This window comes from Delphinapterus leucas, chromosome 5 (genome assembly GCF_059928025.1).
Source record: "Delphinapterus leucas isolate spDelLeu-1000000601 "Yukka" chromosome 5, BTC_Dleu_Yukka2, whole genome shotgun sequence".
Taxonomy (NCBI): domain Eukaryota; kingdom Metazoa; phylum Chordata; class Mammalia; order Artiodactyla; family Monodontidae; genus Delphinapterus; species Delphinapterus leucas.
Window position 1 is genome coordinate 114,800,354 of NC_143133.1, and position 21,630 is coordinate 114,821,983.

Sequence of the window (21,630 nt, forward strand, 5' to 3'; positions counted from 1 at the left end):
CCCTCCCTCCCTCCTTCCCTCCTTCCCTTCCTTCCTTTATATAATGCTGACTATGTACCAGACACTTTTCTAAGCACTTGACAAATACTGACTTCCCCAAACTTTATTTTAAACCTAAGGATTAAGTCTTAAAATGAGGAAACAGCGCCAGAGGGGCTTAGTGACTTGTTCAATGCCTCACAGCTAGCAAGCGGTATGAGGACATCTGACTCCAGGGCCATGCTTCTAAGAGCCTAGGCTGTCTCTCTTGATCTATATTTAGCTCTTTGTTCCTGGATCCATAAACGTCATGACCTTTATAAACGAATTTTGTCTCACTGCGTAATAAATTGAAACATGTAGTCCTTTATAATATATACTGCTGTCTAACAAGCTTTCTCCCAAGCTCTACCGGGATAATTGATATTTTGTGATGAAATGTAAATGTATATATTTTTATTCTTGTCAACCTTACCCATGAGATAAGTATGGTGGCCCAAATAAGTACGGTGGCCACATTATATATTTCCTATGCTTTAAGAAATGGGGCTGAGTTTTATAATAGAACATATTTCTAAACAATGATATCTAATTACTAGGTAATTTAAGGGCTCTTTAACCAGACATCTATGTAAATAAGTAAACAAATGAATATTTAAAAGAGAAATTTCATGGAGACAGTCTTTTTGGGCACAATGAAACACGTACATTGAAAAATCATGCAAGGTACAAAACCAAAACTTTGTCATGTGTACATAGCATGTAATGACTCTGGAACCAATTTGTGGTTGATTGTTTGTCTAACCAGACCACAGAGTCTTAACCAAGTTTGCAAGGTAGTGAAATAGACAATTTGGACTTGGTTCAAGTTCACTTCAGTTCCCCACTGAACAAGCAGGGCAATGATGTCAAAGGGAACAGGATATCAGTGAGGAGTTGCAGTTACAAGGGACCTGCATTGTTCCTTTTTCTCATAAAAGCCCACCCAAAGTACAAAGCGGGGAAAGTGAAGTGGACAGTCAGACCCCTGAGCTAGCTCAATTTTGTGCCGTTGGTGGGCTGGAGCCACGTCTCCCTCAAGGTCTGTTTACCACCACAAAAGGCAAATTTACAGCCTGATGATGACGTGCTTCTTCGCTCTGTTTCTTTCTGCAGCACAGGGCCTACATAGGCTGTTCTTGGTTGACCAGAACCCTAGCCATTGTTCCTCCCAAAGTATTTCACTTTATTCCAGGTCATTATTCCACTATGGCAGAAGCCATTAACTCTAAGGAACTGATGGTTCTGAGTACTCTCTTATATCAAAGAAGAAAGCAATCTTTGACTGCATATTATTTACTGAGCATAATGCTTCATGGTAAAGATATATATAGAGATATATATATATGAATATGATGTGCTTCTTGTCCTCAAAAATCTTCAAAGCCTTTTGGGAGAGAATCACATGCAAATAAATAATGGTGAATTACGTTTTTATGGTATTGTATATAAACTGCTTTTGGAAACATAGTTAAGGGAGCAGTTAATTCCCAGAGAGGTGAGGGGAGGGGAGTGTGGGATACTGTCGGGGCTTCAGAGAGAAGGTGACCTCGGTATTATTATGAGACAAATAAATTAAGAAGGAACATATTTCACCCACAAGAGACACTGATGTTTCTTAAGAAAAAAAGCTATTGACTACTCTCGAATTTTCAGCATGTTTTACTAGAGACCTAAGATTGGCATATATTGACAGTAAATATAAAAGTAGATTACTTTATCAAGCTATGACTTCTGAGAAAGCAATGACCTTAGAAAAACTAGAAATATGAGTTTTATAAGTATCCAGGTTTAGGAGCCCCTGTCCCTCTGCAAATACATAGGTTTTCTCCATGATTTTTAACCCGTCTGCACCTTCCCCCTTTATAAGTGGCTTCGTCAGAATGAGGCAGCCAAGACAGTATATCTGGGCTAGAAATCTGTGATACAAACCAAAACCTAATTTCTCCCATTAGATTCAGTTTTATATGACCTCCTTTCAATTCTTGTAAACATCATTACTACTCAAATTCACCTCCATCCTTTATTCCAAGAGTGAGGAGAAGCTTGTGTTAGAGCCAGACAGCTTGCAATAGATAATCATAATTGAATTTTTGTGCAAGAACCCTCCCCATTTGTTGTAACACTAGACTAAGTTTTTTCAATTTTATTAAAAATATTACTTCTGCAAAATAGAATTTCATTTTAGTTTTTCTGTTCTCTTTTTTAAAATCTCAAACCCTTCTTGCTCTTGAGTATCTCATACATAATTGTTAGGCGAGAGTGGTATATGAATTCTGCAGTGCTTTAAACATAATATTGGACTAGAAAGTAGCTAGTCTCTTGAACTATTGTAGACTGTTGGAATAGAGAGCAAATTGGACCTAAAATAGCTTCCTCAAAGATGTTCTAAGGAAAAAGAATTAAAAAGCACGATCTGGGAAATAATAGCCCAGTGATAGAGTAATGTTTATTTTAAAATCGTTTGTGAATGGGACACAGGTGGGTAGATTAATTGCCTCCTTTCTGCTATTTACTTGTACTATTTTCAAGAACTTAATAGGCATTATCTCATCAGCTTTAAAGTATATATGAGAATCAGATAAAAGATAGAAAATAACTTCCCTATTTGACAAAGACCTGCTTTACTTTATGAATTTGGGGTTGATGGTTGTATTTACCATAGCCTCTGCCATATGAAAAGTCCAGAGTTCATTTGTACCTCAGAGTTGTGTGTATCATTATAAATGACAAGAAGGAATGCAGAGTTTAAATCTTTTTTTAGGTGCTTCTTAGAAATCTGTGATTGTCAGTATTAATAGTGGTCTATTTAACTATCAGTCCAACGTTAATGCACTGTGCTGTTGAAAATGGATACATAATAGTTAGCTCCACGGTTCCTGTGACTTTGGAATTACAGATGCAGAGTGGGTCCACAAGCAGTATGAATTGAAATAATGAGACCAAGTCAAGAATCTAAAAAGTTCAAACTAGTGAATAGGATCTTATACACACAGGTATATACTTGGTCACTCTTATGTCACAAAATGCTTAGTAAGCAATCTTCAGCTAGTGATTATAGTTAAAATTAGATGACTGTGAAGCATGCATGCAAATTCAGTATAGCAGATCATTCTGAATAAAGTAACACAGATGTAAAGACCTTCGTCTATTCCTATTTTACAAACAGTGCATAATAAAGATTATTATGCTTATGTATGTTGTTATCTCCATTTCCTAAATACTTAATACTCGACAATGTCATTATCTGTCTGTGGATATATTTAAGCATGATTTAGGAATCCTTTGTGACTACCCAGCCTCCTATAATCACAGCACTAGTTTTAGTAATAGATGGGAAAAATATTAAAATAAATGTTGCAGATCCTTAATACAGGCAAGCAGACACCCACAATTAAGTTAGTTCTCAATAAAAGAAAAAAAAAAGGGATTCTCTGGACTATCTGTGGAATAATCTGATTTTTAGTTTACTGTGTGTGTGTGTATATATAGTGAACGATGTCAAACTCTGTGTTTTCAGACCCAGAGGCAATCACTCTATCATCATGAACCATCTTCCTCTAAGCGGCACAATAAGGATAACAAAACCCACTTCAGTCTCAATTTTAGTTTAATTCCCAGCTGGAACTTGAAATGAGACTGCAATGAACTTGAACTTGCAGCAGTGATTATCTCATACGTGCATATAAAAGTGTTCAGATACAGTAGCAGTGTTTCCCGATACTACACTGAAGGCATTCACTTTTGCAGAAACAGATGAAAAATGGAGTGTCAGACTCCCCAAATTATTACACTGACCACAGGGCAGCCAGCAGGTTTTGTTCTCTTTTACTTTCTAGATAACAGGATGACAGAATGATGATAGCATGATCAGAGTATTTTTTAAAATGACCTGTAGAGCTACATTTCCCTCAGAAGTTTCTAAATTAATGCATAAAATGTCAGCAAATGTTGTCTGAAGAAAACACATGAAGGCAAAGGTTGATGATGTATATCACTAAGTGCATTTAGCAATACGTTGATTAGAATTATAAAATATTTCTTAAGAATAAGAACAGATCTCCCCAGTGTCTAAACAGTTCCCTAACACCATTTAGGCTTTTAGGAAGACACATTCATTCCTTTGGCTGTCATAGGCATCATTTAGTATTTTATTACTAAAGCACTGAATTACATTTTGTGAACATGGATGAATGATTGTGCCTACTTCTGCATCTAATAAGCCAGAATTCAAGTAGGAATAAGTTAAGCCTCCACTAGATGAGGGAATGGTTGCTGGAGTTTATGTCACCGGGTAAAAAAAAATCGACACAAGAAAGACCTGAGTTGGGGTTCTTACTGTATCATTTTTACTCTCTGGTAGAGAGATTGCTAATTAGTAACTCACTGTCATTCCACAATTTTCTACATGTAGGTTATCTTCTCCATGATTTCTTAGAGATTGAAAGATGTGGGTAGATTCTGAGTTAAACATTCAAGCATATCTAAAGTATTTTTTGAGAAGCTGGCCCATGACTACAGGTACAATTTTAACTTTTCTTGAGGTGAGAATGTGGTGGCCCGCCACTGGGACAAAGAATATGAGTCAGGATCTCTCATGTTTCTTAATCAGATACCAAGGTTGGCACTACTATCACCAGTGTCTAGAAACACACAGTTTTCCTTTCTGTTAATAACACAGAATGTTGGCATCTACTTAGCATCTGCTTTGGATCAGGCATTACCATTTCTCACAAAACTCCCTCCCCAGAATGCCTACTAGAAACTCATCCTCTGTGTAGAATTCATATTCATGTTGAAACACACATCTGATCAGTCCCCTCCTATGTGCTTAAGAACATGTCAGTGACCCGTCATGTGATCACTCATTTCCTGGCCTTTTCCTTCTCCACAGCCCTTTTCTTCCCAACCCCTGGGTCCTTGAAGCACTCTGTCCTTTGCACGCACTTTAACAAAAATCTACGAAGTGACCTCCTGAGAAACACCTGCTCAAGTCCAAGAACTAGCATGTTTCTGGCTCCCCAAAGCCCCCAACACATTTACATATTGAAGTCCTAGGAAAACTCCACTATAAAGAAGCTTGACTTTTGTTAACCCAGTGCTACGCATCCATCGAAACTCATGGGACACACTATGGGAAATTCTGTCTTAGGAAACGAGGCAATTTAAGCACTGTAAATTTTGGCCAGTAGATAAGATAAAGGCATTATTTTCAAAATGATATTTAATGAAAGCATTCAGTGTATTCTTTGACTGTAGGAGTTTTCAGAGAACTAATGTTATTTTATAAATATGTACCTTTTAAAGGAGAAGTAGAGAGAAGAAAAAGAAACCTCTGTGTTTAATTTATACCTATATGCGATTGCTTTAGTTTATATTTATTAACATAGAAGAACATGGGTTATACTTAAGTAATCAGTAGCAATTTCTGGAGAAACAAATTTTAAATAAGTAATTCCTAGGGAATAAATGAACTAGTTTAATAATAAAAGAGTTTCTCTTTAGAAACCATTATGCATTTTAATAACTTAGTATGCATCCAACCTCTTAATTATCATTATCTAAATTGAATACTTATAATTATTCAAGGTATAAATATTTGAACAAAAATCCAAATATATATTAATGATTTTTGATTAAAAGTATTATAGCGGAACATTATTTGTAGTGAGGTGGACCTAGTCATACAGAGTGAAGTAAGTCAGAAAGAGGAAAATGAATAGCTGATTCACTTTGTTATAAAGCAGAAACTAACACACCATTGTAAAGCAATTATACTCCAATAAAGATGTTAAAAAAAATCATCAGAATTAAATGGTTATTGCAGGTAGACTACAATGAATTATAAGATTGAGCGACTCAGTTCTTTTGTTATATATGGTTAAATTAAACATGGACTAGAAACATAAGAGAAATAAACACCATAACATGTGTAATAATAAAAGCAAGCAAGCAATATTCTACAAATAAAATATCTTTTGGTTCAAAAGAATCAAACTGTCCAACAGCCCATCAAATTTGTACTTGTAAAGTTTAGAAAAATATTTAGAGAGAGTAATACAATATGCATTGTTAGAATGTATAAATCATTAGAACAAAGTATTATTTGAAATAATTCTTAAATACTCTTTTCTTAAAATCATTACTGTGCACTGCAACTTTCATAGATATGATTCTTTGTTACATTGTATGTTTTTCATTAGCCATTAGTAAAAGACCTTGTAGATTATTTCATTGCCATTTATTCAATAAATAATTAGCAATATATGTAATGACACCAATAATTATATCTACCATTTATTGAGCACATAATATATGTTTGGTATGCTAAATATACTATACGTGTACGTGTTTGTTTATGTATATGTGTGTATTTAACTTTCATATTAACCTGTATGTGACAATATTATTATCATCTTCATTTTAAAGATGACAGAACTAAAGTTTAGCAAAATTAAGTAGCTTGTCCAAGTAACACAGGTAGCAAGAGGCAAAGACAGATTCAAACCCAGGATTGTCTTACCGGTATATGAGCAGAGTGCTATAAAGAAATATAGAATCACTATATAATATGTACGGTGCGATCTACCTGGAATTTTTTTTAAAACCTAATAATTTATAGAAATAGGAATCCATAGGCTAATAATCTGTATTCTGGCTTTCAATCAGCTGTTTACTTTTTATTAATCTTTCTCCAATGGGAAGTAATGAGAGCGACAGCTAATTCCTGTTTTACTAAAATGTAATCCATTAGGATACAATTCTCTAAAACTGAAGGATAAGCGTCCTGATAAATTTTAGCTTCTTGTTTCCCTATAAGAATCTTAGTTCATACCTAGATTAACTTTGGGATTTTATTTATACAAAGTCAGGTGTCCATGATCCCCTAACCAATTTCTTGTCAACTGCCTTTCAATGAATTATTTGCTTTTATTTAGAGGAAGGAATTAAAAGAATGAAAGTCAGTATTTTAGCCATGTGGCTCTGGAGCTCAACAACCTGACTAAAAGTCATAGAATCAGCTCCTAAATCAATGGCACAAGGATATGATCCATGGACATTCTGTTAACTGATTTGTGATTTGGGGTAATTAGATAACGTCACCTGGATTGTCTTCCATATTTCTTAAGACTTTACCTTTTAATGAATCTTTCAAATTGTCATTTATTAATTTGACCATAAAATTAATTCCTGCCTATTGATATATTCACCTTTCTGGAAAGAAATATATTTAATGTTCACCACATAACCACAAAACCCATCTTTTAGCTAAGTGCAACACTGCACTACGTCTTGAGTATCAATCATAGCTTATATAGCTGGGTTTACTGCTTGTATTGCTTTAGTTTATGGTTTTCCTTCAGAACCTGTCATACATAACATACACTTCTTGATATGGTCTCAACTGCTGCTGTTGCTTTTTAATCCCATATTTTCTTCCTAGCCCATTGTCATTTGACTCCCATCCATCAGGCCACTTAAACTGTTCAGTTGAACATCACTGATAACTACTTCCTTGTCAAAGCCAGAGATGTAAATAACAATCATATTTGTATTAGATCTATGTCTCAAACTTGAGTCATGTGTTGACCTCTTTAAGAAGAGAGAATTATTATATACTTTCCTTTCTGACATAAACTATTTTTAGTATGTTACTAACATATAGCCAAACATAAAACCAGGTATGAACTCCTCATGCCTTTAGCACTTATACAACTATAAAGCCAAAACAAATATACAAATTACACAGAACAAAACCAACAAAATTTGAGTTAGCGTAATTCCTTTCCTGTGACATGATACTGTTCTGCTGAAGTTAAACTGCATGTGAAAGCAGTTCAGTTTGCCTATACTTTCTGTGCTATATAATACAATTCTCCCATCACTTATTTTTTTAAACGAGTATAAAAACTTTGGGTAGCGTGTGCCGTTATTTCAACTTGCTGCCCCTTAGACCCAAAGCATCATGAGTGTGCTAGGCAATCCTGCATTGTTCTCTCACTGCCCATGATGATGGCATGTAGAAGTTGGGACCAATATAATCATAAACAGTGATGTAAGGCTTAATTACTTGTTTGTTGACTGAAATTCTTCCATTTCTTCCCTTCGACATGTCTTTGGCTTTGACAGGTTCTCTCTGCCACCCTGGTCTTTTCTTATTTGCCTCACACCTTGATTATTTCAATATGCTCTTTCTTGGTTTTTCTGCTTCCAATCTCTCTACTTCAATCTACCCTGCATAGTATTTTCAAACTAATTTTTCTAAAACCCAAGTATAGCGTGTAGAAACATATAATCTTGTAGTGTCATTTCATGTCCTTATCTCTTTGTTGGACCATGCCCTGTTTCTCTCCCTCATCTTTTCACCATGTTTTTACATAAATACATGCCCCTACACTCTCATTCAGCAAACATGTAACAAACATTAAACACCACAGATCCTTGCCTCTATCTGTTTTCTTTTTTTTCTTTGTTAATACCTAGAAGTCCTCTCTCCTTCCCTCCATCTCACTCAGGGCTATCCCAGGCACACTGGGATGTGTGGTCACCCTAAGCCCTAAGCCCACACTGAGAACTCTTTAGATTCAAAACCTTTATCTCATTTTATATTGGAGTATAGTCGACTAACAATGTTGTGTTAGTTTCAGGTGTACAACAAAGTGATTCAGTTATACATATACCTGTATCTATTCTTTTTCAAATTCTATATAATATAAAATAAAAAGTTTAAAAAGAGAAAAAGAAATCCCTTTTGAGCACATAGGTGTTTATGCTAATGAGATTTCTGAGACTGGAACCCCTAAAGAGCATCAAGATGGGGCTGGTCATCAGAAAGACCAACAGAATAGAGGATTGGAAGGGGGAGGGGCTGGAAATTAAGCTCTATAAAAACTCTTGAACAGAGAGATTTGATCAACTTCCAGATTGGCGAACACATCCAAATGCTGGGAAGGTGACACACCCCAGTTCCGTGAGGGACAAAAACTCCCTGTGCTGGGGACCCTCTGGACCTCACCCTATTACCTCTTCATCGGATTATCATCTTCAGTATCATATATTTCATTCATATTGTAGCATGTGAAGTATCCTATATTATCATTTTATTATCATTTATAATAAACTGGTAAATTTTTTTAAAAACCCTTATTTCATGTATGGCAATACTACATGTTTTTCTCTAATAATTCTGGGTATGTTGGGCTGCCCTGGGTAGACTGTAAGGCCATGTACACAGGTACTATAATCTACATAGTTTCTGGCACAATGCAGAATGTAGAAAAGGAAAGTATATCACAGTTGTTAAGAGCACAGACTTGGGAGTCAGGAGGAACCAGATTCACATTCTAGCTCTACCCCTATTACCAGTGTAAGTTTGGATATTCTACCTAGTGTCTCTAAGTTGTCCCATTTGCAAAATGAATCTTTGTACCTACCTCACAGAAGTGGTGTAAAGGTTAAAGGAGATCATTAGGGTTAAGTGATTGGCATTTGTGAAATAGTCAGCACTCAATAAGTGGTCACCTTTATTATTAACTTTCTGTGAGCTTAGTTGATGCTTTATGAATGAGTGTTACAGGAACCCATCCATTAGTTTTCTTCCTTCCTGGAATTCTCAGTGGTTTGTGAGTCAGAACAGCAGCTGCCACAGTGACAGAAAGGCTAATTTTACGCCATAATTATCTAGAAAAAGGAACCAAAGTACCATAGGGATTTCTGAGGAACAGTGAGATCACAGTGAGTCATATATGGACAGTCTCCAGCTCTGCTCCCTCCCAAGCCCAGGGGCATTTCCCCAAAACAAGGTGCCGGACACCTTGTCCTCACAGTGTATAAAGCCTGAGGAATGAGAAAAGGGCTCCTTCCTCTCTGTTAGGGATGGGGCGTGAGAGGAGGTTCTGTTTCATTGTGTGAGGACTGAAGAATATCATGAATCTAATTGTTCTGCACACAATCCCAGCTCTGCACCCTGTGGACTACTTATGAGTTCTTGGTCCTCCTCTGGAGGCCTCTGCTTCCTCATCTGAAAAATGAACGGGTTGGACAAGGTGATCTTTAAGGTTCCCTTCTAGCTCCAACAATCTGAGTTGAAGAAAAGCTTTAAGCGATTCAGAGGGAGCCTAAACAAGAGGAAAGTAGGAAAAAAGGCCCTTTTTTCTAAGCTCTGGGTCTCCGTGTCTTACTCAATTGAACAGAAGAGGGTCGATACAGAATATGATTTCTGACGGATGTGGAAAAAAGCACAAACCAAATGGATGGAAAAGGAAATTGTGGTGCCCTTAGAATTCTTTTGGTTCTACTGGAATGAAACTACTGACACATTTTTTATTTTAATCAGAAATTTGACTCGAAGCCATTACTATGGTTGGCTCGGAGTGATATTTTGTACTCTCCCCGATAGCCATCTGTTTGGCAAACAGCACAGCCATTTCAAGAATTATTGCAGAAAATGGTTGCAAGTGACAGAAATAATGGCTCTGTTAGACTCAATTTGATTATCTGCATCAGTGTAGTTACAAAAGCAGACAGAGAAGGAGAGAAATGTATCTGAGATAAAATACTCTCTCCTGGGTCTTATGACTTATAATTGCTACCTCTGTCTATCACTCTTATAGGGCAGGTTCCAGATGTTGATTCACCCCACCTCCCCATCTATCATATATATAGTCTCTCATTCATTTGTATTTATTTTGCTTTACTCCAGACCTTTATTACTTTTTACCTGGACCACTGCAGTAGGCTCTTAATTGCTCTTTTCTCTAGTCCCTCACCTTCTAATCTATTTTACACATTTCCTCCCAAAGAGTTTTTCCTGAAGTTCAGCTTGAGTCATGTGACTCCCACTACGTAGAGAGTAATGTTCAATTTCTTTAGCCAGGAGTTTTGGGGCCTCTGTCATTTCAGTATCCATCAACTTTTTCTATATCACTGCCCCTTCCTCTTTCTTTTTATTCTTAGATCGTGGACAGTTCAAACTATTCAAGGCACAAAGCTGGTACTCGAAAAATATTCCCTGGATAAATACCTAAATAAGCAGTCCTGTTTGAGTTTTTAACTCAGCATTTTCCCAACTCATTTCATCACAAATATCTTAGGAAATATTATTCTCATGGCATTGTATTCTATATTCTTAGAGGGGCTTGAGAGGTATAGGTCACAAAGGGAAATTAATCAAGATGCATGGCCAATTGCTTATAACTTAGATTAGTACCAAACCAATTTTAAAAAGGAAAAGAAATACCCAGAATTGAACAGAAAAACAAGAGGAAGCATCCATCTGTATCAGTAGAAGATAGCTGGATGTCTTTTTGTGTGTGTGTGTGTGTGTGGTACGCGGGCCTCTCACTGTTGTGGCCTCTCCCGTCGCGGAGCGCAGGCTCAGCGGCCATGGCTCACGGGCCCAGCCACTCCGCGGCATGTGGGATCTTCCCAGACCGGGGCACGAACCCGTGTCCCCTGCATCGGCAGGCGGACTCTCAACCACTGCGCCACCAGGGAAGCCCCGAGAATTCTAAGTTTTTACCGACGACACAAACATTTGCCACATAGCCCCGTATCATTTTAAAACAATGTAGTTGAATTTCTTACCACAAAATATGTGTTTATTTTAGAAAATGTCTAAAATAGATAAGCTACAAAAATAGAAAGTATCCTAATTTTAATATTCCTGCTTTTGCTATTTCCTGCTGCCCCATTACAACCAAAGCAGAGTGTGGGTCATTCCCAAGTGCATCTGACATTCTTCTGTTTCCATGCCTTTCCATGTTATTTACATCCCCCCAACCCCATCCAATTTCTAACTATTGAAATTCTATTCGGCCTTCATCATCCATCACAAAAGTTTATTTCTCTAAGATGCCTTCCCTGATCTTTGAATCCTTGCAGCAGGCATTAGTGATAATATATGTAAAAAGCACTTTGAGTTACACCTTGGGGTTCTTCCTCCTTGGTGGATTTTATATTTTATAGTCTGCCATTGTGTAACAGTTGTGTAACTGTTGTTTTTAAGCCATGCACTTGTTGTATCCAAAAACTACACTCTAAGATTCTTGAATGCCTTTTATTCTCTTTCACAATGATTTTCATAAGCCTTGACTTCCAGAAGTTGATAAAATAAATTGTAGCAATGTGCTATTTGCTTGGGATGGTGGGAATAAAGGGAGAGCTGGGGATAGAAATGGGAAAAGGTTGAAAGGGGGAGAAACAGAGAGACCCTATCCTCCTAGAGAAGATAATGACAATTCCAGGGGCAAAAACTCTAAACTGATTCTTTTGGCGTGTCCAGTTCCAAGATGGGGTGGAAATGAATGTGTAATAATGTTGATACTGCGGTGGTGATGTTGATACTGGTCCATACTCAACTCCATCCATTTCAGATGCAACAAGGATAACCCAAAACAGGAGTTCACCACTGAAAAAGGTTGGCAGGATTTACCTCGCTGACTGGAATCCCATAGAAATGGCAGGGATGGGAGGGGATTGAAAAACCTGAGAAACCCAAGAGGTTGTGGCGAAAGAAGATATAGCTGAACAACTTCTTTATGGTTCAGGAGCTTCGTCTCAGTGCTGAGCAGTTGAAAATATTTCCATCTCCTTGCAGATGGATAAGCACCACTGCTATTTTGACAAGCCTGGCTCCCTATGGGAGACGGAGATGCAGCTGGATTTTCATTCTATAAAAGCTCTTTGGGAAGTGGTTTCAGGATACGACCAGAAGAGTGCATTCGTTGCTTTGCCATTTGTCTAAATGGGTACATCAGGATTTACTGAAACTTAATAGAGCAGCAAGAGTAGTGAAGGTAGGAAAACGGTTTCTGTTAGTACAAGCAAGATGACAGAGGGTCACAGGCAGGTCGCAGCAGTAGAGATGCTGCCAAGTGGTCCGATTGGTGGATGGATGGATGGCTGGCTGTGGGGTGTAAAGAGGGCAGAAGAATCAGGGAGAACTGAGGTGCTTAACATGAATGTCTGAGAGCGGTGAGTGTCACTTTCTGTGATGCGAAAGAAGGGAGGAGCTGATGTGGAATGGTGGCAGAGGAGGCGGACTCAAGTTAAGATGTGACCTTGAAACTGGACTGAAAGTAAGACTTTTCCTCTGCCCCCTTAGGGTCTGTGGCTGGGCCTGAGAATTAAACTGCCCTAAGACAGAGTAATGGAAGAAAAGCCTACACATTTTACATATACATGGCAATTCTCACCAGAAAATGAAGACCCAAAGAAGTGTCAAAACCTAAATACTTTTATACTAGGTTGAACAAAGAAAAGCAGTTGTGGAAAAATAACTGAAATATATGGGGACTCGGGGTGTGGTGCTAAAGGAAGATAAGAATTCTTTCATCTAGCTCTGTTGTATAGAATTCTCTCAGCATTGACTCCCCATATCTGGTGATACGAATGTTTCTTTCCTGCTGGTAGAGAGAGGGCATCTTTCAGGCGGGAACTTTATCTCCTGCTTTCAGGAAGAAAAGGGGAGGTCAGAGCCCTCCTCCTGCACCTGCTGTTTTTTCAAGTGCCTTTAGCTCAAAATAATCCTCATGCCAATGTGGCATATATGGGGGTGGCATATTCTGCCATGCTTCATTACCTTAAAATGTCTATTAGGCATCCAAGTGAAGATGCAATATATGTGTCTGTAATTCAGAGAAGAGGTGTATGGTAGAGAGAGAAATTTAAGATTCATCGTCATACAATGATAGTTAAGTCATGGGACTGGTTGACTTCTATACTGCCTAAGGGCAGTATATATAGTACAGGAAGGTAAAGTGTGCTTTCCTAAATCCCGGGGGCACTTCAGCATTAGAGAGAGCTAGAGGAGAAAGAGCTGGGACTGAGCAGCTGCACATCTCGTCAAGGTACTTCTTGTCCACACGGAAGCTGAGATTTAACAAAAGGAGGGCTAGAGAGGGAAATTTTATTTACCTATTTCCTTATACCTATTGTTAGGAATGTGGTAGGTACAGGTGCCTTTACATTATCTCTCAATAATCCTATTGGGTAGATCTTAACATTCTCCCTTTAAAAGGGAAGATTGAAACTTAATCAAATAGATGTTGGGAAGCTGGGCTGATGTTTTTTCCTGTTACACGTTCCTAATGGGTATCTGTTGTTACTGACACCCGCTACTTTCCCGAGCTACTTTCATAATAACATGAGCATATATGGACTTTTATTTTTATTTGGGAGGTAAGGACAGCCCCGCCAGGAAATCTGGCTCTCAATGGATTTACCTCATTATTCTCTGCCTGGTACTTATCAAGAATGGAATCAGAAGTCTTATATTTCTGCTTGTTACTTTCCTCTTCACTGGGGTATAAAGGTTCTCCCCAATCCAGGAGAGTGCCAAACTAGAGCAGTGAGACAAGGGTTGTTTATATTTTTAAGTACTTTAGCCACAAACACAGTTACAGAATGTTTTAGTGACTAGTCTGGTTTCTTCTCTCTGACTGTTATTTTGAAGCCATTAAAACTAAGTCATCCTGTAGGAGCTCTTGTACAAAGAAAGGCGAATAACACTGCATGGGAAATAGAAAATGAGTTATAGGTATACATCCGCATCTAAGTACCTATTTCTTTGTAGAAGCACCCTGTTTACGAACTAAGGTATATGGTTTGGTTTTGTTTACTTTTAAAATAATTTCCTTAAACAAACTTCATTCCACATTTCAGCTCCTGTCCAACCAGGCTGGTGGAAAGTCAGTCTCTATTATTTTGAGCTTTTCCTCTTGCCACGGGTCTTATCTTGCGCTGAAACTTCTATGGTATCTTTAAGCCCCTTCATTTCCTTACATCCAAGCCAAGCGCAAGACAAGGGAACCTTTGGCAAGGTGGACCAGTGACTTAGGGAGAGCCTCCCTAGATGCATCTTGTGGCCCTCCATACTGCGCCACTCCCCCCCTCCCCCCAGGCACAGACACAGAACAATGCACAGGGATTCACCCTCCGGGCACCAACTTTTGTCCCTTTGTCTTCTCCCCACTGTTTCTCTCTCTCTCTCTCTCTCTCTCTCTCTCTCTCTCTCTCTCTCTCCCTCCCCGTCTCCCTCTCTGTCCCTCCCTCCCTCCCTTTCCTTCTCCCTTTCCCGCACTTTTCTCTTTCAACCCTCAAAGATCCTTTTGCCCCCTCAATGGACACCTCATATTCTCTGTCGTAAGATTAAAGAACAACAAATCTATTTAGTTCAGACAGCGCTTGCTTTCAGCATTGCTAAAATCCCTGAGGCACATGCTTTATGCTACAGCCTAATATATAGGAGAGCAAAACACAATTTAATACCTCAAAAATTATTTTACCACTTTCTTACATATTTAAATATAGCAGTCACATCTCATTTAGCCTTCTTTTATCAAAACAAAATTAACCTTAAACACTTCCTCATAAGCATTTTTCTTTAGCCCTTTAATCATTTATGATATTTCTTTCTGGACCTCATCCAAGTATTCACCTTGTTAAAATTCAAAGATCAAAACTGGAATCAATTCTCTGAAAATGGTCTGATGGAAGCAATTATACTTCAAATTCGTTCATTCTCTCTTTCTCTCTCTTTTTTTCCTTTTTAAAGTTTTTTATAAAACACTTTCATCAGTCTTGAGTTGTGTTTTTTGGGCACCTGCACTTTCTTTTCAAAGCAATGTTAAATATTATCTGAAAGTGTCACTACCTGGAGCCTTGCTTCTTCTGACAAGAAGATATTCCTATTTTCCAGGCACTTTGTAAAACTAAAAGAGTGAAATTGGAAGAAGAATGTAAAAAGTGATACCGGGGAGAATTAAACAATGAAATATGTCACTTTTTTTTTTTAATTCTGAAAATAGATAAGAATGAGCGAGAACCACTGTCGAGATTAAATACAGTGTCAACATGCTTTGCCTTCTTTGATTTTTGCCCCGTACCCTATTTCTTATTGAACTGTCACCTATTCTATTAGTAGAAAAAATATGCATCTCTAGAGTCAGTTATGTTTTAACAGAATCAAAGAATCACAGGAAGGTAGAGATGAAAGTAATTTTAGAAGTTGCTTAATCTAATCTAGCAACTAGCAAGAAATCACACCTGCCAGTTTCTGAGAGGTAGCGAGAAATCTGTGCCCAAAGGATCACAATCATAAAGTAGAAGGCATATGGTTTTTCCATTTGACAGACAAAGATAAAAATTCCCTGTTTGCTACTTGCACAGGTTTTATAATCCTTTTTTCACCTGTGGAGATAATAATTCTAACCAGTTTGACTGTTTGTAAGGAATGAATAGATAATATCTATAAAGCAGCTATCACATGATTGGATATGATACATGAGAGATCTCTTTCTTTACTTCAAACACTTCCATTGATTTGCAAGTTGCCCAGACTTTAAACTACTGAATCTTTGACTATCTGAAATCAGCAACCACTTAACTATAAATGTTCCTGTTCTCTAAGCCAATGGAATTCTTCTCTTTCCCGTAGCCTTCAGTCTTTTCTGATTTGCCAGGTTCCCAAGCCCACTGTCATCTTCCTGGTGACCATGCTCTGGTATCCTCTAGTTCACAGTAGCCCTCCCCTTAGACTGTCATGTCCAGAAGTGCATGCAGTGCCCTATGGGGAGGACTCCTTCCTCTGAGTGCGATTTTCATAATACTGCTCTTTCTTTTGTAGCCAACTTGTCTATGATTATTGGAAGCACTCTATGACCTGGACATTACAAGCAGTGACATAGTCTTATGTCTTCTAAGTAATTCCTTAATTTAGGGGCTTTTCCTGTGGTTGACCTAATGTATTTTGAATTAGATTCTGAAATTCAGTTAAAATGAAGATATCACTTTAAATGCTGCTGGTGATTCAGTAGCCACCAAGGCTAATCTTGATTCTAAGCCAGTGGAAATTATCCCAACCTTGATATTCTTTTATTAAAACTTCCCCTCTGTTTAAACAGTTGCACAGTTTTTTCCAAAAGTCCTGGAAATATACTTTCAATATTCTAATTATAAATTAAATTTTTGGAAAGTTTTGGTAGGTAATTTGGCATCTAAGAGTATTTTGAGTCATTAAATTTCACACTGGACCTTGATCTAAACTGAAAACAAAAAATTCTTCTCTTATTTTTTATCATTTAAGCAAACTGTGAACCAGGCAAACTACATATTCAGGATCCTTTTTTGCAACTTGCTGTTGTAGAAGCCCAGGCAAGGCCTTTAAATTTGTTTTCTCATCTATGAAATGTGTAATTCAACTTGAAGACTTTTTAAAGTCACTCTACATCTGAAGAATCTCTGATTTTATGATGTAGGTACCACTCTCAAAGCTCTTCTTGATAAGGACCTACATTATATTCATTTTTACACAGATCTGCCAGTTTAAAATCTGACACAATCCAGCATTCTAGAGCCTGAAACATGATGCTCTATTAAGATCGATTTATCGGATGAATGTAGACTCAAATAAAGTTCTGTAAGATACTGGCTCTAAAATCTTGGCTCAGCATTTCAAGATGGTATGCCTATAGCTCCGAACTTGGATGTAATGAAACGTGAAACAGTCTCATTTTAGCATGGAAGGAAATCAGCTTTCTCGTCAGAAGGAAAGATTTTTCAATTCAGTTTTAACTGGTAATTTTCCTTTGAGGGAGCTTGAAGAGCTGTAGTGGTTAAAGGAATAAACTATCAAATAACAATACTATTCATGAATAATTACCCAGCAGGGGGAGATAGGAGGATTCTAACTTTTATCTTTAGAGGTCTGACTGATTTGAGAGGATACCTATAGTGGGAGACTTGTGATCTAGGATACAGCCATAGTTGCTGACAGAAAAGAGGGGGAAATAGGCAAATATCATCAAGTCACACACGTTGGGTTTTATTTAAGGAAATGTCTCCTTGTGTAGGCAGTGATGTGTTTAAGAGTGAGACATTTCCTTTTACTTGTTTCTATTTTAAGTGATTGCTTTGACAGGTCTTTGAAGGAAAAGAAAATCATTTTCTATCCTGCAGATTCAGTAACTGCCCTTAAATGTCAGATCATGTCACATTTTCAGTGGAAACAACATTGTGATTTGCTTCCATGGTGATCTACCAGTCAGTGATGGCTAAAACTAATGACCTTGGATTATCGGGGTACCGTGCAAGGCAGCCACTAATTAATAATTTGTCATAATCTCCCAGGGAGGAAATTACTAATGTTATTACTTAGTACATCCTTTGCATTTACACTAGCAGAGTGCTGAAAAATTCATTTGTGGCCCTGAAGAAATAACCATTTGTGCTGTTCTTAGCAGGAAGCAAGGAAGCAGCCCCAAGAGCACCTGTGTCCCCTCGGTGACATAGTCAGGGCCTCAAGCTCTATGTGCTGTGGCAGGCTTGTAGGCTACGTTGCTTTCAAATTTCAGCTGAATAATAGAATGACTATGTCAGAGGCATTTTTAATATATTATTCTAACCTCCAGAGATTGCAGTTAGTAAGCAACAAATTAATTCAATTATAAAACTGCCCCTCAAAAAAAAAATCTTTTAATGTAGCACTTTTTACTTGGAAGGCATATTCAACAAGCAGACTTGGAAAATATTAAATGTGCTCTGACAGTTGTAGGGCAAAAAAGCCATCTGGTATGAATGAGTCCCCTGTACTTGGAGTAAGGACGGTTACAAGATCCTTTCAACTTACTGGTCGGCCAGTTGTCTGTTCCTCAGCCAGAGCCTGTCTACAGGTGGTCCCACTGGGAAAGAAAGAGTATTTCTATACTATTATTGATAGATTGTGGTTAATATTTAACCTAAATTTGTAATCAGAATTTAATATTTATATTATGATAGATAGATAGATAGATAAATGATATAGGAGACTCTGTACTTCTCTCTTAACAAGGAAAGGAACGAAGGTTTTAACAAGCTTAAGATTTGCTACAGATAACCTTCATCTTAATAATGGACAGGAGGGAGCGTTAGTGAAGATGATATTAGAGAAATAATATTGGACAAGGAAGTTTTTCTTAGTCACATTCAAAGGTATCCATACTTTAAAATCTACTGCATGTTTCCTACCTAGTGAGCAGTAGAAAGTTGAACAAGTAACCAAGTACAACTGACAATAGGAATTATGCAGCCCTCCCTTTCCCTCAATAAACCACTCATTTTCCAGATAATATTCTATTTCACTTTGACACTGGCGCCATAGTCCTTAGGTCTTAACCGAACAACAAGGAAGCACCAGAGCCCAGCCCAGCATGATTGATTTGGTGTTTTAAACTGAGATCGCTGTTTGAAATAATTACCACTGCTGTTTGTCCACATGTGGCCACTGGATGTGGTTGACACCAGGTCAAAAACATCTCTGTGTAGGAGGTTTTCAGAAGCTGCAACTGGTTGAAAGGGGGTCACGGATGCTAAGGGGCTTGTGTAGAAGGTACCTTTGCATATACAGCCCTGTTCATAGACCAAGCAACAGCTGGCTTTCTGCCTCAAAACCTGGAGGAGCTGACAGAGATCAAAAACTCCTTGACAACTGAGAGTGACTGAAATTCTGAATACTCTGAATACTGATGAACTATACCGTAGAAAAGCATTGGTATTTTCAACTTACATCAGTATGGCAGATTTCAGATGTGCCGTAATTGGAACTGCTTTTAAGCCCAATTACAAATGCTTATTTTTCACTTTTACAGAAAATACACAACCTGGAAATTTAGAATCTTTTATTTTTCAACATGTACTCTGTAAATATGGATCTCTTTTCAGATCTGGAGAGTCCATAGGAGATAGATTTGGCTTCATTTTAGGAAGATGAGCAGAACAACATAATTTATGAGCTGAACCGATGAAAGGGTGCTGAGTCGGGTTTGGTTAAACTAGTCTTATGGCTGGCAAGGATGACATGTCAGATATTTCATTCATTTTAAATACCAAGCCATTTCCATTAATCATTTTTATAACTTTAAATACGTTATATAGGTACAGTAACAATAGACAGTGTGTTTAAATGTGCCAGACACGTCCATTTCCTTCACTACATACTGTGTTTCTCATTTCATTTTCCAAAGATGTACTTATCAGATTATTTTTATGGGCTGATCCATATTTTAGTTTTATTCATGTAGCCTTGTCTATTGGCCCCGTTATGCTTCTCTGACCCTTCCTTGTGCATATACATATTCAACCCATGTGAATATCATCATAGCATTTCTCTCTTCCTTTTTGCACAAAAGCCCAGTTGGAAAAAATACGCAGGATGCCTTTGGGGCTATTTAGCATAAAAACTTCATCTGAAACTGCTGTATTATATAAGATAATGTGTTGTATTTCAGGATATTTAAGGTTGAGTTTCTTTACTGTGTGAACGCTATACTATTTTCTTTTCTCCCCTAACTCCCCCCCCCACCCCCCGTTTAACAGCAGACAAACCCAGGGAGCACTGAATGAATCTGATGATCCTGAAACAGGCTGTCTAACTGATAACAAGCCAACTTCTCGACACTTCTATCCCGTCGCCTTGCTGCTTGTCAGCTCACACCTGCTAGTTGTGTGGCTTATTTTAAGTCTTGCATTACTTTTAGCCAAATACCAATAAGTTTTATGTTGTACTCCTTTCTTTTCTACAACTGACAATGGACTTTAAATTATGGGGACAATGCTGTAATTTCTACATTTTCAGAGTCACAGAATTTAAAAAAAAAAAGTTTGAATTGTAAGTGTTTTATGTGTTTTTCCTAAAATCTAAAAAAAAAAAAAGAAGTACTATGCATTAAGTGAATTATTTTGCTCTTTTGTTCATGGAGAAGTGTTTCCCTCTGTTAACTAGTTCAAGAAGAAATTTTAAATTCCTGTCTTTGGCATAAGACAAAGAACAGAATCCTGAAAGCTTGACGTTCTTCATTTCCTCTTCCTCTTCCCATTAAATTTATTGAAAGAAATTAAGACTGAATTTGCACAAACCCTGAGACCCTGAGACAAGTCCTAGAGATGTGGGAGGTTCCAGACTTGATTTCCACTGTGCTGATCTCATTGTCGCCATCAGCTGATAGAATCTTCTGTTTGATATCTTAACCTGTTAGTTCTGTGATTTCTTTCCTGCAATTAACCCTTTTCTGTCAAGTAACTTTCTGGAGAGAATGGCTATTTATGTTTTGTAATTAAATGAACCCGTTTGTAACCATGGTTTGGGTTGATTTGGCTCTCAGAGTACTTTTCTATTCTTTTTAACAAAGTCTTGTTTGTGTCTCGATGCCTCATTTTCAGCACCTGTGACTTTTGTACTGTCTGCACACAAGCACTCCTCTTGATAAAGCTGAAACTTGGACCAGGCTGTCTGGAAAGCCATTTTCCTCTTTGTTGCACAGCTAAAATAATGCAGTCAAATAGAGATGAAACTTTCCTTTAAAAATCTATATGGCCAGACTTAATAAATTAAATGCCTTATTCCTAGAACCTACATCCTTAGGGCTATGTGTAGATGTTCATGTGTTTTAAAGAGACTGAGAAATTCATTTGTGGAAAAGTTATAAAAAGGCAGATATATTTATGAAACGAAAATGAAGCTGTATTGTGGAACAAATTATATTTAAAGAGTTTATTAAACCTTAAATATATGTTAAGAGCAAAGGGACTCTACTCATCTTTTTTCTGAGGGCAATAATGGTATTGGGCCTGGCCTAG

The 21,630-nt window shown here is 37.6% G+C and overlaps 1 protein-coding gene across 8 annotated transcripts in view; it reads left to right on the forward strand.

Annotated features, from left to right (window-relative positions):
• Positions 1-21,630, forward strand: part of INPP4B (inositol polyphosphate-4-phosphatase type II B) — a 701,292-nt gene that overhangs the window by 673,914 nt on the left and 5,748 nt on the right. The window lies entirely within an intron of this gene.